Source organism: Chiloscyllium punctatum, chromosome 39, assembly GCF_047496795.1.
Source record: "Chiloscyllium punctatum isolate Juve2018m chromosome 39, sChiPun1.3, whole genome shotgun sequence".
In the NCBI taxonomy this organism is placed as follows: domain Eukaryota; kingdom Metazoa; phylum Chordata; class Chondrichthyes; order Orectolobiformes; family Hemiscylliidae; genus Chiloscyllium; species Chiloscyllium punctatum.
Window position 1 is genome coordinate 28,492,708 of NC_092777.1, and position 14,311 is coordinate 28,507,018.

General features: G+C 40.2%; 1 long non-coding RNA gene across 5 annotated transcripts in view; it reads right to left on the reverse strand.

Annotated features, from left to right (window-relative positions):
• The window catches only part of LOC140463903 (uncharacterized), a 54,895-nt gene that overhangs the window by 4,607 nt on the left and 35,977 nt on the right, over window positions 1–14,311 (reverse strand). The window contains exons 1-2 of one of the 5 annotated variants that reach the window (XR_011954812.1): window positions 12,001–12,053; window positions 10,433–10,531 (exon numbers count right to left, since the gene is read on the reverse strand). This is a non-coding gene — a long non-coding RNA (uncharacterized lncRNA). Of the gene's footprint in view, window positions 1–10,432; window positions 10,532–10,655; window positions 10,725–10,962; window positions 11,006–11,208; window positions 11,275–12,000; window positions 12,054–14,311 lie in introns of those variants that run through there. The other 4 variants (XR_011954810.1, XR_011954811.1, XR_011954814.1 and 1 more) reach the window with 4 other exon arrangements.

Sequence of the window (14,311 nt, forward strand, 5' to 3'; positions counted from 1 at the left end):
TAAACCTCCAGAAACAGTAGGAATTGTCTCATTGTTTTTGATCTGGTTAACTTAGTTTAATAGAAATGTGATCGCCAGGTTCTAAAAAAAGATTATTTTGTCTGAGTGAGAGGGGCTCAGAGGAGGGGAGCCCTTTCTCAGCTGGTCATAACAGTATTAACTTCAATTTTGCTAGGGCTCCCTAATACTACACCGTGACCAAGTGCATCAATTTTTCCACCTGAATCTATTTTCAAAAAGATATGAAGTGAACCCACACAAAACATTTGAGGCTATCTAAATGTATAAATTCAGTTGCTCCATCTGTTGTGGGAGCTTAGTTGTAAATTCTGTGCTGAACAGGGTAAGTGTATGAAGTGCTCGTTAGTACAACATTCCCCAGGAGCTGAAAGGCCCAATCGATCACCAGGTACCTTTGTAAGACATTTTTGTTTTGCTGTCTTTATTGATTACTGTGGAACAAGAAGGAGAAGGAACATTCCTTCAGACTCCACAAAAATCTACTGTTCCATTGTTGACCTATTCCCCTTTTCCTTTCCCTCAGTAGGCACTCTGCAACTTCCCCCTTCTTCACTACAGTCCACTCCCATCAAACTTAGTCGCAGACCATGCCCTGACTGACTTTCCACTACAAGAAAGCAGCAAGATCCTGTTTAGCAGCCATACTGAACCAGACTGAAGCTCAAATTTAATTATTGTGTTGGGCTGCTTCTGCAGGCATTCCATCAACATGGAGAAAGAAATAACTTGCCTTTCTTTACATTACACCTTTCATTGCCATAGGATGTCTCAAAACACATATCACCCAATTAAGTTAAAAATCACACAACGCCAGGTTATAGTCCAACAGGTTTAATTGGAAGCACTAGCTTTTGAAGGCTGCTCCTTCATAAAAGTAGCACTCCTAAAGCTAGTGCTTCCAATTAAACCTGTTGGACTATAACTCAGTGTTGTGTGATTTTTAACTTTGTACAGTCAAACATCGGCATCTCCAAATCATCACCCAATTATGTACTTTCAGTGTAGTCACTAATATAATGGAAGAAACTAGCAGTTAATTTGTATGCTGCAAAGTCCCCAAGCAGCAATGTGATCGTGATAAAATAATCAGTTTTTAATTGGTGTTAAATGAGGCATACATATTAGGCAGAACACTAGGGGAAACCTTCTTGCTTTTCTTTGACAAAAATGCCCATGGGATCTTTTATACCCACGCAGGAAGGCAAATAGTGTTGCGCTTTAGCATCTTATCTGAAACACTGGCATCTTCAACAGTGCAGTATTGCTCTGGAGTGTTACCTTAGGTTAGGTGTTAAAGTTTATGAACTCACAACCTTCAAAGTCAGGATCAAGATTGTCAACAACTGAATCAGGGCCAACACCCATTACTCACGACTTCTTAACTCTCCAGTGGAAAATCTTAACCCAGTGTAGAAATAATGTATACTTCAGTAAAATATCTTTTAATGAAGGAAATCTGCCAACCATACCCGGTCTGGCCTACATTTGACTCCAGGCCCACAGCAATATAGTTGAGCTGTCAGCAGTGATCTAGGCAATTAGAGATGGAAATAAATGTTGGCCGAGCCAGTAACAATCGCCTCTTGTGAATGAGTAAAAACAAATATTTATTGCCTCAAACCTGAATGTTTTTCAGATTGACTGTTTATCACTGGATGGGTTTTGAGTAGAACTGAACATTGCACATCACTTCTAAATCCATTCATGGGATATGGGAAGGAAAACATTTATTACCCATCCTTAACTGGACTTCAGAAGATGCCGGTGAACCATTTCCTTGAACTGCCTCATTCACTTGTTTCATGCACACTCACACACACAAATATTCAATAAAAATGAAGGAAAAAGATGGTTTCAGCTCATAATGCCCTCAGTCTCTTTCATAACAGGCCTATAATTTCTTATGTAATATTATAGGTAAATGTAATGCTTTAAAGCTGAAATGAAAGTCTTGCAAAGCAAAGGATTCTCAGGGAGTAGCAGGTTTCTTGTAGTTTAGTTTTCAGGTGCTTGGTTCTCAGATGAAGTTGAAACAGATTGCGGGAGTCCTTCACTCTGTTTAGGGTGGCTCATTTTCAAGGTCAATTTAATAGTGTCTTTCTGTCCAAATTTTAAAAATATTGAAAAAGGGGAATCGTTAGCAATATCCTTTTTAGCTATGACTGCGAGGCAAGGATGGCTAGGATGCATAAAGTGTTCCTGCTGCACCACTGCCCATTCACCTTTGTACTACCAACAAAATGTTTGGTTAGGAAGCGCTGCCAAGGCAACCAGAGGTTCTAACTGAGTCTAGAGGCCATGAGGAGAGGAAGATTCCATTTGAGTCTGCAAGACAAGCTTACATTGTCACAACAAATTAACAATAAGAGGTCTACCGACTGGACCCTGCCCTGCATCACATTAAAGGTCAATAGTTAAGCTCTCAACAGGTGCCTCTGGAACAACAGCAGTTCATAGATAGTTTGTTTCCCTAAATCAAGCTTTTTTGTTAATTTGTATAAAAATATTCTGTCAATGAAATAAAGGATCCCTGTTTTCTAACCTCAACACAGTTTTTGTGCTGGATAGAGCTCAAATGAGTGTGAGGTGGCAGTGAGAAAGCAGATGGGCTTACACTTGTGGACGGCACAAGGTCATTACTCTTCTTCCTGCACTGCTGGGCATTACACTGGACTATCCTGGAATCCCCACAGTATGGAAGCAAGCAATTCAGCCCATTGAAACCACACTAACCTTCTGAACAGCATCCCACCCGGTCTCAGCAATCCCTCCCCCCCCCCCCCCCCCCCCCAATCCTATCCGTGTAACTCTGCATTTATCATGGCTAATCCACCCAGTCTGTGCATCCCTGGATACTATGGGCAATATAGCATGGTCAGTCCACCTAACTTGTACATCTTTGGAATGTGTGAGAAAACCAGAACACCTGGAGGAAACCCACACAGATGTGGGGAGTTTGTATGCAAACTCCACCAAGACATTCATCTGGTGCTGGAATTGAATCCAGGTCCCTGACACCGTGAGGTAGCAGTACTAACCATTGAAACAATGTGCCATTGGAACAACAGTGACTCAACTTTGGACCATGTTGACAAGGGCTGATGCCGAGGTTTGCTAGGGCTGTCCTGTGGAATGAAGATGGCCCACCACCCCATCCACAAGAATGGATCCTCCAAAACCCTTTCAGCAAAACTTACCCCTTTTGGCCATCTCTGGGCCGATTCTTCCCACACTGCAACTATGAAACCACAACTATTTCTGGTTTCTGGTGTTTGACCGGTGCACAGCTAGGCTTTAAACTTGACTCTGGCAGCAGGAAACCTAAATGGTCTCAGCAGCAATGAGCACTTCTTCTGCTGGTGGGCACAGGATAGCATGAGATTGGTGTCATGGCACATAGATAATGAGATGAGCAGCATGAGCGTACACAAGAAAACCTGCTGAAGCACCCAGGGAGGAGCCCTCCAAGAAACTCCCCAAATTAACACTTAGCCCCATTCGGAGAAAAGAGCAGCCTACCCTTTCTGAAATCATATATTATGGCAATGTAGTAAATCAGCATGTGCGCTTTTTAATCCCTTAGTGCTTAAGATATGAGATAGGAGTTTAATTCATGAATGAATCAGTAATGTTAATATCAGTGGCCAGAATAGCTCATTCATCCAGATAAAAAGTTAGTTTCCTACTTCTTAAATGATTTCGGTGTTTTCACGTCCACACGGTAGTCCTTTCCATTTCAGATTACTGTTTTTATCAAGATCTTTCTGATCTAAAACCAGAACTTGTCTTTTATTGCCTTGAGTATCTGCCTTCATTTTCCTACTGTTGCCAGTTAATTTGATATTAGGCTCAGATCTGTTCTAAATCATTGACTACTTTTCGTGTGCCTCATCTCTAACCCAAAAAGCTGAACCATCTCCTATCTGTGCTCCTGATGCGGTGTTCTAATAATACTGTGTGGTGTTTCTCTGAAGACTTTCCCATATCCCTATGTCACCATTGTTTCACAGTGACCAGAACTGGAGGGAATGACCAAGTAACAGGCCATCAAACTCTTCCCACCATGAGTATGAATTTCTCTGACTTATTCCCTTAGATTTGTTTGCATGAGCAAAATTTTAACTCACTCAAAATCTATTCAATTGCACAGATTTAAAATTGCGGCAAGTGATAGGAAACAGAAGGTAATTGTTAATGGGCATTTTTGGGCCGGAGGAAGGTTTAAAGTGAAGTTGATCAGGGGTTGGTAATGGCACCCATATGCTTAGTTCTGATTTTGTTGATAAATAATCTAGATCTTGCTGTACAGGAGGCAACTTCAAAATCTGGGGATGATATAAAACTTGGGAGCATTCTAAACAGGTAGATGATAGTGTGGAACCTCAAAGGGACATGAAGAGTTTGGTGGAGTGGTTGGATATGGGGCTGATGAAGTTCAGTGCAGAGAAGTACGTGACGATATTCTTGGATACAAATAACCTGGTGAGACCGTGTTAAACAATGGTAACTGTTTTAAAGATTGTGCAGATGAGCACGATCCATTAAAAATGGCAGGACGGTTTAAGAGAGCAGTTAATAAAGCATTCAATATTCAAGGCTTCATAAAGAAGGGCATTGAATACAACAGCATGGAGTTGAGGCTGAATTTATAGAGGACACTAGTCATACTTCAGCTGTAACAATCAGGACCATTCTGGGCACCACACTTCAGAAAGAATGACATTGGAGGGAGTCCAGAAGGAATTTATGACAACGGCTCCAATTGGAAAACTCCCTGAAGGGTAGAAGGCTAAGAGGAGATCTGATAGAAATTTTCCAAATCTTGAAGAATCTGGCAGAGTAGATAGGAAGAACCTGTTCCCACTCTTAAAAGGATCACAAACCAGATGGTTTTGCAAAAGAAACAAATGCGGAGTGAGAAAAAAAATCACACAGCGCCTTGTTATGGTTTGAAATGTATTGCCTGGAAGTGTAGTACAGGTATGTTCAATTGAGGCATTCAAGAGGATATTAGATGATTATTTAAATAGAACCAAGATACAGGCTTACAACGAAAAGGCAGGAAACTGGTACGAAGCCAAAATACTCAGGGATCCAGTGTGAACTTGATGGGCCAAGTGGCCGCCTTCTGCATGAGAACAGTTCTGTGAAGTAAACGCATTAATTAAAGAGAATAATAAAAATTGACACAAATAGTGGAAGCCTGCCAAAAAACCACTGCCTACTAACATGCAGTGCTTATGTCTGCAAAACATGGGAGCAGTTATTCTTGACTTACTGAATAGTAAAGCACAGCGATGTGATACGATGAGGTAGTAAAAATGTGTTTTCTTATAAAATGCATGGATTTGGAGACAGATAGGAGAATCAGAACAGTGCAGCTAGGCAGCGAGGATGATGATTTTTCATCATCAGTGTAGATGATATGGCATTCTATCGCTAAATATTATCTGAATGTTTCATTCTGGAAGAAGGCAGCTTTCGGAATGTGAAAGCGTGGTTCACAAGCTATTTGAAAAATCTAAAAAATGTCCATGCAAAATTATGCAAGCGTGAAAGGAAAAGGAGAATGCAGAAATGTTTTTGAGAACCAAAATTACTAGAAATAGTCAGCCACAAATTTAAAAATAGTAAACTATCACCAGATAGCACCAACTATATTTTCTCTCTTGTTCTCTCTTCGTGCCACATTTTTCTCTTTTATCTACAAAGACCTGCAGTTTCTGATGCAATAGTTTTTAATAAACTTAAACTTATATTTTGGGAACAAAAGGTGATAAGGAAAGTTGTGTTCTTCCAAAACAGTGTTCTTTTTCAACTGAAATTGTGTTTTGTTTCTCAACATCTGTTTCTCTATCTATAAACCTTTATGTATTTTGTAGTAAGGAGTTTTACATTTAATTATTTAAAATTCCTGTTGGGTCTTTCTTATTCTTTCATGAGTTGTAATCATCACAGGCAGGGCCAGTATTTGTTCCTCATCCTTAATTGCTCTTGGGAAGGTGGTGGTGAGCTGCCTCCTTGAACCACTTAAGTCCATTTGGTATAGAAACGTGAACAACGCCTTTTAGAAGAGAGCTCCAATATTTTGATACAGTGACACTGAAGGATCTATTTCCCCCAGGGTATTGATATTGGCGGATTCAGTGGTGGTAATACCATTGAATATCAAGGGTGATGATTAGATTCTTTCTTGATGGAGATGGTTATTGCTAACACTTATGTGCTATGAATGGTACTGGCAACCTGTCAGCCTAAACTTGGATATTGTTCATGTCATGCTGTATTAGAAAATGGACTGCTTCAGTCATACTTAAAAGTCATGTACTGTGCTGAACATTGGGCAAACATCAGTGAATGTCTCCACTTCTAATCTGATTTAGTGGGGAAGGTCATTGATCAAGTAGCTGAAGATGGTTATGCCTAGGCCACTACCCTGAGGAACTTCAATGTCCTAGAGCTGAGGTGACTGACCTCCAACAATCATAACCATTTTCCTTCGTGCTAGTATGCTAATTGGAGAGTTTATCTCAATTCTCATTGACTCTAGTTTTGTCAGGGCTCCTGATACCATATTTAATCAAAAATGGACTTGATATCAAGGGCAGTCATTCTCATGTCAGGTCTCAGTTTCAGTTCTTTTGTTTATTTTTATACAGTCATAGATCCATACAGCATGGAAACAGACCCTTCAGCCCAACAAGTCCAACTATAATCCCAAACTAAACTAGCCCCACCTGCCTGCATTTGGCACATATCCCTCCAAACCTTTCCTATTTGTGAACTTATCCAAATGCCTTTTAGATGTTGTAACTGTACCTACATCCATCATTTTCTCTGACAGTTCATTCCACACATGAGCCACTCTCTGTATAAACACGTTAGCCCTCGTGCCCTTTTTAAAATCTTTGTCCTCTCACCTTAAAAATATGCCCTCCCCCCACCCCATTTTGAACTCTTCCATCCTACAAAAAATACCCTTGTCATTCACCTTATCTATGCCCCTCATGATTTTATAAACCTCAAGAAGGTCATCCTGCAACCTCCCATGCTCCAGTGGAAAAAGTTCCAGCCTTTCCAGACTACATTGATAACTGAAACCTTCCATTCTTTCCTGAACCCTCTCCAGTTTAATAATATCCTTCCTCTAACAGGTGACCAGAAATGGCCTTACTAACATTCTGTACAAGCTCAGCAAGACATCCTAACTCCTGCTTAAACTAAGGCTGTAGTAAGGTCAGGAGCTGTGTAGTCCCCACAGATCCCAAACTGGGCATCAGTGAAAATGTTATTGTTTAGCAGATGCTAATACTGTGGATGATCACTTCGTCATTTTTTTGATAACCAAAAGGAGACTGTCGCCATGATAATTGGCTAGGTTAGGTTTGACATGTTTTTTGTGTACAGGACATATCAAGGCAATTTTTCATGTGGCTCCATTGTTATTGAGGATAGAGATATTTGTTTAATTGTCCACTACCATTCATGACTGTGCAGGACTGCAGAGCTTAGATTTGATCTGTTGTTTGTGGAATCACTTAACTCTCTCTATCACTTGATGCTTTTGCTGTTTGGCATACAAATAGTCTTGTTTTGTAGCTTCACCAAGATGACATACAATTTTTAATATATGTCTGGTGCTGCTCTTAGCATGGTCTCCTGCACTCTTCATTAAATTGAGGTCAATTCCTGGTTTGATGGGTATTATAGAGCATGAGCCCATGTCATTTCATGACATTGCAGATTGAGTTGGAGTACAATTTTGCAGCTATTGATGGCCCACAGTATTTCTGGATTCCTAACTTTGAGTTGCCAGATCCGTGCAATGCCTATCTCATTTAGCATGATGGTAGTGCCACAAAACACAAGTATCCAAAATGTGAAGATGTGACTTTGTCTCCACAAGGACAATACAGTGGTCACTTTTACTGATACTGTCATGGACAGTTGCATCTGCAGCAGGCAGATTGATGAGGTCAAGTATCTTTTCTCTCTTGTCATTTCTTCATCACCTGCCACAGACCCAATCTAGCAGCTCTGTCCTTTAGAACCTGACCAGCTCCAGCAATAGTGTTGCTTCTGAGCCACGCTTGGTGATGGACATTGAATTTCTCCATCCAGACTACATTCTGTGCCCTTGCCATCCTCCATTTACTGTTCAGTATGGAAATGTACTAATTCATCAGCTGAGGGGTGAGGGTCTGTGGTAGTACATGGTAATCAGCAGGAGTTTAACCTGATGCCATGCGTCCTCATGCAGTCTGAAGTCAATATTGAGGGGTCCCATGGCAACTCCTTCCTGAATGTATACCACTGTGCCACTCCCAATGTTAAGTCATCAGTGAGACATAACCAGGAATGGTAAGAGTGTTGTCTGGGATACAACTATATTTCTTTTCTCCCTTTTCTTCTTATTCCTAGGCAGTTCCTTGGGACCAAGGATGACTTTTTTCTGGTCCCTGAAGTAAATTCTCCAAAATTGGATCCATGCACCTTGCCACAGGGTTGAGACAGGTAGTAAATGGCAAAGTGTTTGAGTGGGATGTTTGGGTTTTTTGAATGCTGCTTCTACGGTTTGTACTTGGCACTCATCTGGGGCTGTCAGAACAGCCTTAAGAAGGGTCACTGGACTCAAAATCTTCATTGATGCTGACAAACCTGATGAGCTTCTCCAGCAATTTGGGTTTTTAGTTTGTTTCAGATCTTCAGCATCCACAGTTCTGTTTTATTTTATTGCTTTTGAAAGGTAATTTACCCCATGTCGCACCACATGTTCTCAATGTCTATTAATGGTGATCCACAATTAGAGGCTAACTCACACATTAGAGTTCTGATGTAAAATTATTGCAAAACACATAATTTGGAAACAAGCACCTGATTGTTCCACTTTGTATCCTTTACTCCATTAGTTCATTCATCAGCTATAAATTAAATAGTAGACTTGCTGCATGAGCTGTGATCATGCTCAGTAAAAGTTGTTAGAACAGAATTTTAAAATATATTTTAATAAATGCACAGAAAACAAAAAATATAAACATTTAGCTTAACAGAATAGTTAGTGGTGTAACATATGCAGTAAATTTAATTAAAATTCAATCAACCTGGATTTGGACCAATCAATGTAAGTGCAAAATGATTCAGCTGTGAATTATTTTTAGCATTTTATGCACTAATTTATGTTCATGAAGTTCTCTAACCTAACATAAACTATGACACCTTTTTGCAAGAACATTTAGTATACTAGATAAAGGCCTACAATAAATACTGCCTCTACTAGGTCACTTAATGAATTGCAATTTTGACATTCCTTTTCACAAAGTAAAAGAGTTTAACTGAGAAATTGCTCCCTGAGCTGAGGAGGCCTCTTGGCATCTGCTTTCCTTTGGTTGCTGTGCGGGTTTATAGTGCTCCAAAATGGCACTTGTGTGCATGCACTCATGTGGAACCAATTGCATTGGATGCCATGTTAGTGAAGATAGAAGTATGCAAGGCATGTAGATCATAGCATCAATCAGTGTGCAATATTGATTTCAGGCCACTAGTGCCCATTTGAGCTTAATGCCCTTCCTTAACTTTGCACAGCTAAGTACTTATTCAGTCGCAGAAGGAATGCCACAGAAAGGTTTTAACAACTCCTCACTGGGTTAGTTGCTGGTTTTTTTGGCTGTTGTTAATATCTTACAATTTTTCAAGCTGTAACAATTTAGAGGCTGTGGTATGGCAGATGCTTAAAGAGAGTTTGGTCATTTCAGGACTTGTGCACAACAACAGTTGCTCAGTAATAGACAATTTTCTTGTAGTACAACAGAGGTCATGAGGAGCAAGACAAGCTGCTGAACAAGGGAAGAGATGGGAAAGGAGTGTTCTCAGCAGGAAACCATATCTGTCCGCAGTGGCCTAAAGATCAATTCCTCTTCCTGAACATCGATAATGAACAATGTGTGTGATGTCTGTGCTTCAGTAAGAATGTCAACACAGAAATCTACCTCCTGCTGCATCTGCAACCTCAGAAGAAATGAAATTGATTGGTATAAAATTGATCACTGTTGAGTACTTCACTGAGGAAAGATTCACATTGTGAACTTATTGTGAGAAGCCATCATTGAATTAACTTTATTTATATTTCCCCAATAGAGAACGCAGCACAGAAGACTCTACAAGATAGCATTGTGCCTCCCCACTTGGAATCAGCAGTTTAAACATTAAAACGTGAAACACTGCTTGTACCATATAACTAAAGCAACATCAAAATACCTGAAAGTTAACAGTTGGGCTGCATTCTCATTGTTACTATAATCATAACTAAAACACATAAGGCCAGCACTACCAGAATAATTTAGGCACTTATCTTGAAAAGGAATAATGAAAAAAAAACTTTTTTCTTCTTCCTTGTTGTATTTATTCAACTAACCAATCTTGCTTCTTTGTCCTTCTGTTCAGTTATCGTCTTCCACTTCCACCAGCTTGGCTTCACTCCACTGAATTCCACTGAAAATTTTGACATGGTCTCCTATAAGCAATATAGATATTGAGAGACTTCACTTTCAGTGTAATTTTCAGAAAAATAGTATTGAAGAATTTCCAGGCTATTGTTTCCTGAACAGACTACTCTGTTTCTCAGTGATCTTTTTCACCTCATTGACAAGACTTGTAATTCCACTCCAGAAAGATATAATTAACCATAAGAGTGCTTTGCAACTTCCTGAAGTTTTAAACGGTGTTAAGTTAAAGCAGGTTATTTCTAAACTCACCCATATGTAAATTTGTAGTGAATAAGAGACGTTTATGCCAGCTAATATCTTTGAAATGCATGCTGTTTAAAAATAAATGCACATAAAATACGCATTGCTCTTTGATAAAACAGAGCTCATTATTATAAATGATTCCAAAATGATCAATGATTTATAACAGCAATAACATTTATTTCTAACCCTTACTGACCTAATGGTGTTGGGAGTATGGTTGTGATAATCCTGACAGTCTTTTGTTCATTTCAATGCTCCAATTTGTGGAATAGAATTAACTTTGGTTGGCATATGTTATAGGTTTTTAAATTGTAATGCCTCACATTCCTATCACATCTGTTCAAGCTTAAGAAAACTGTTGTGAAATAACCGGAAGTGTTAAGTATTCACAGATACTGCAGTTTCAGTTTGGCCATTTTAAAGTAAATTCATGAATACTTACATTTGTCACAAATTCAGATACTTTGTTTATGGGTTGCCAGCCTTTGAGAGAATGTATGAATGCATCCGCACAGACATCAAATGTCTTAGTAAGCAAATGCAATTTGAATTTCAGCCTAGTTTTACCACAGCTGTCTGCCTGGGATAAGTTAGGGGTTAATGAAAGAAGGGGAAAGACGTAAAGCCACAGGGAGTCGGAATAATGTAGGTGGATAATTTATAGAGTATAGAACCCCAGAGATAGACTTGCATGCCTATATATGTTGTGCAGATCAAGGGTTTTATTGTCCTGGGACTGTGAAGACTGTAAAAATATATAATTAATTTTTGAAGGTTGAACATTTGGAGATTAATATCTGAAGCTCCATCTAATGGTAGAACTGAGCAGCTTCAGAAATGACTGCATTGGTAATGCCCAAATAAGGGGTGCAGAACATGTATTCATAGCCAATATAAAATGATAATAGATATTTAGACTCAAGAACATTAAACCATTAAAAAAAGTGGACACTGGTGAAAAGGTGGCAATGCTTATTCAAAATGCTGGCAAATTTTAACATGTGATAAATGTCTTGTATGCAGTAGCTGTGAAATCTGCATTATTCATTATAGTTAAATCTGATCTGTTGCAAACAGATTTTGTGTGATATAATAATCTTAACAAAATCTGTCAACAGTACTGCATAGGATGAAAACAAGACACATAATGGAAAGGGTTGTTTTTCTCGCCTGAGTACACAAAGAAAAGAAAATGTCACAGTGCGTTAGGTATTGTGTTTTTACTTTTACTCACTATCCAATTCATAAGCAAAGAACGTCCTGGATTCAGGCAGCATCTTTTGCAACTTCAGGCTTCTTTATAGCTGAACTGTAGAAAACTGGTGGTGCAGCAGCAATGGTTGGATGTGATATAAACTTTTCAACAGAGCTTCTCCCAAGATGTGACATTGAAAGAAAAACTGATGCACAGTTTAAAGAGTAAATAATGAATAGTAATGTTCCATGTACTTTCCACACAGTTAGCTAATGATTCTCTGTCTGAGTTTGTTTGATTGTAAATCGTTGTCAAGAAGACCTGCCAAGCATACTGTGTCAACGGTGCAGTGAACCGAACCTGGATTTTGCCATTGACATGACAACAAAACACTTAAAATTAGCTGGCTTTAACCCTCTAAAACTGACAGCAGATTTTGGAGTTTGTGTATGCACAGGTAAATATGGAAGTCTAGAGGCTGCTGTCAGTGTTTGTACATTTTTCCTGAAAGAGGTTGCTACTGAAGACTTTCAGACTGCAGCCAATTAAAAATCAATGAACTGGTGAGGAATTCCATTTCTGTACAATAAAGCCTCAAGGTGCATCCAGGAACACACAGAATCAGGAGAAATTCTGGCTTTGCGAACCTAAACTTTAAACATGGTTGTCCGCATTTCCTGTTCCTGTGTGCAGGTTGAATGGCAGGAAATGGTCCAGGTGTCTTGAAAAGGAGGATGCAGGGGCCCCAGCACTGTGTTCAAACTTTAAAATAAAAATCCCTTAGAAAACGTTCCTCTCGCTCTCACCCCCTTGCTTCCCTCTTCTCCTTGCCTCATTCCTGCCAACCTGTGTCAATTGACCAATTTCCTAAGATTACCCATGCCTCATGCCCCCAATCAACCCCATAGCACTTTATAAACCCTTTGCCAACTCCGTGCCAACTTGAACCCCCACCCATTACCACTTTTCCTTCTCTCTCCATGTCAAATCACTTATCTCAGGAGCTGACTATTCCAAGTTATTTATACGTATTCTTCTCAACAGTCAATAGTTCACGAACACTCCTTCCCTCCCAAGAAACCCTGGTCCCATCCCCAAAGAATTCCTGAAACCACCAACTAAGGATCCTTAGCTGTCGCTCTGAAAGCATCACACTCCACAGCTCTCAGAAGAGGTTCCCTGGCTGTCTAGAAGAAACGTACTGAGAATGGACTTATGGTCTCCTGGTCTAATCTCCACAAAGCAGCTTCCAGACACTAGGGACAATAAATCAGATTTCAGAGGAGATAGCTGACTAATTGACTAACTGACTCCTGAGCAACATATGTATGAATTACAGAATGCACCTAACCCTGTCCATGTAAAAAATAGAAATACTGAGTTCAACTATGCTGGTATTGTGGTATTTTCACCACATTGGAAGTGCTCTCAGTCAGAGTAGAAATCTATGTTTAACCTCACTGTTAAATACTTGGAATAAGTTCCACTGAGTTGATTTGGCTTACTACTTTTGAACAACCTCTCCTGACTACTTTGTTTCATAATTGGAATGCAAAATAATTCGATTATTGTTTAGAAAATCTTTATTTCATGTGGTTATTTAAAGTTTGTGTATGACATTTCAGTTTCTACCTTAATCTGGTAGGTATGTTAGCATTTTAGAAGGTAAAAACAATGACTGCAGATGCTGAAAACCAAATACTGGATTAGCGGTGCTGGAAGAGCACAGCAGTTCAGGCAGCATCCAACGAGCAGCGAAATCGACGTTTCGGGCAAAAGCCCTTCATCAGGAATAAAGGCAGTGAGCCTGAAGCTTGGAGAGATAAGCTAGAGGAGGGTGGAGGTGGGGAGAGAGGAGCATAGAGTACAATGGGTGAGTGGGGGAGGAGATGAAGGTGATAGGTCAAGGAGGAGAGGGTGGAGTGGATAGGTGGGAAAGGAGATAGGCAGGTCGGACAAGTCAAGGAGACAGTAACTGAGCTGGAAGTTTGAAACTAGGATGAGGTGGCCACAACATGGTTGAAGAGCTTCAGAGCAGAGCAGCAATCAACCAAACCGCTCCGTGGCCCAACATTTCAACTCCCCTCCCACTCTGCCGAGGACATGGAGGTCCTGGGCCTCCTTCACCGCCGCTCCCTCACCACCAGACGCCTGGAGGAAGAACGCCTTATCTTCCGCCTCGGAACACTTCAACCCCAGGGCATCAATGTGGACTTCAACAGCTTCCTCATTTCCCCTTCCCCCACCTCACCCTAGTTTCAAACTTCCAGCTCAGTTACTGTCTCCTTGACTTGTCCGACCTGCCTATCTCCTTTTCCACCTATCCACTCCACCCTCTCCTCCTTGACCT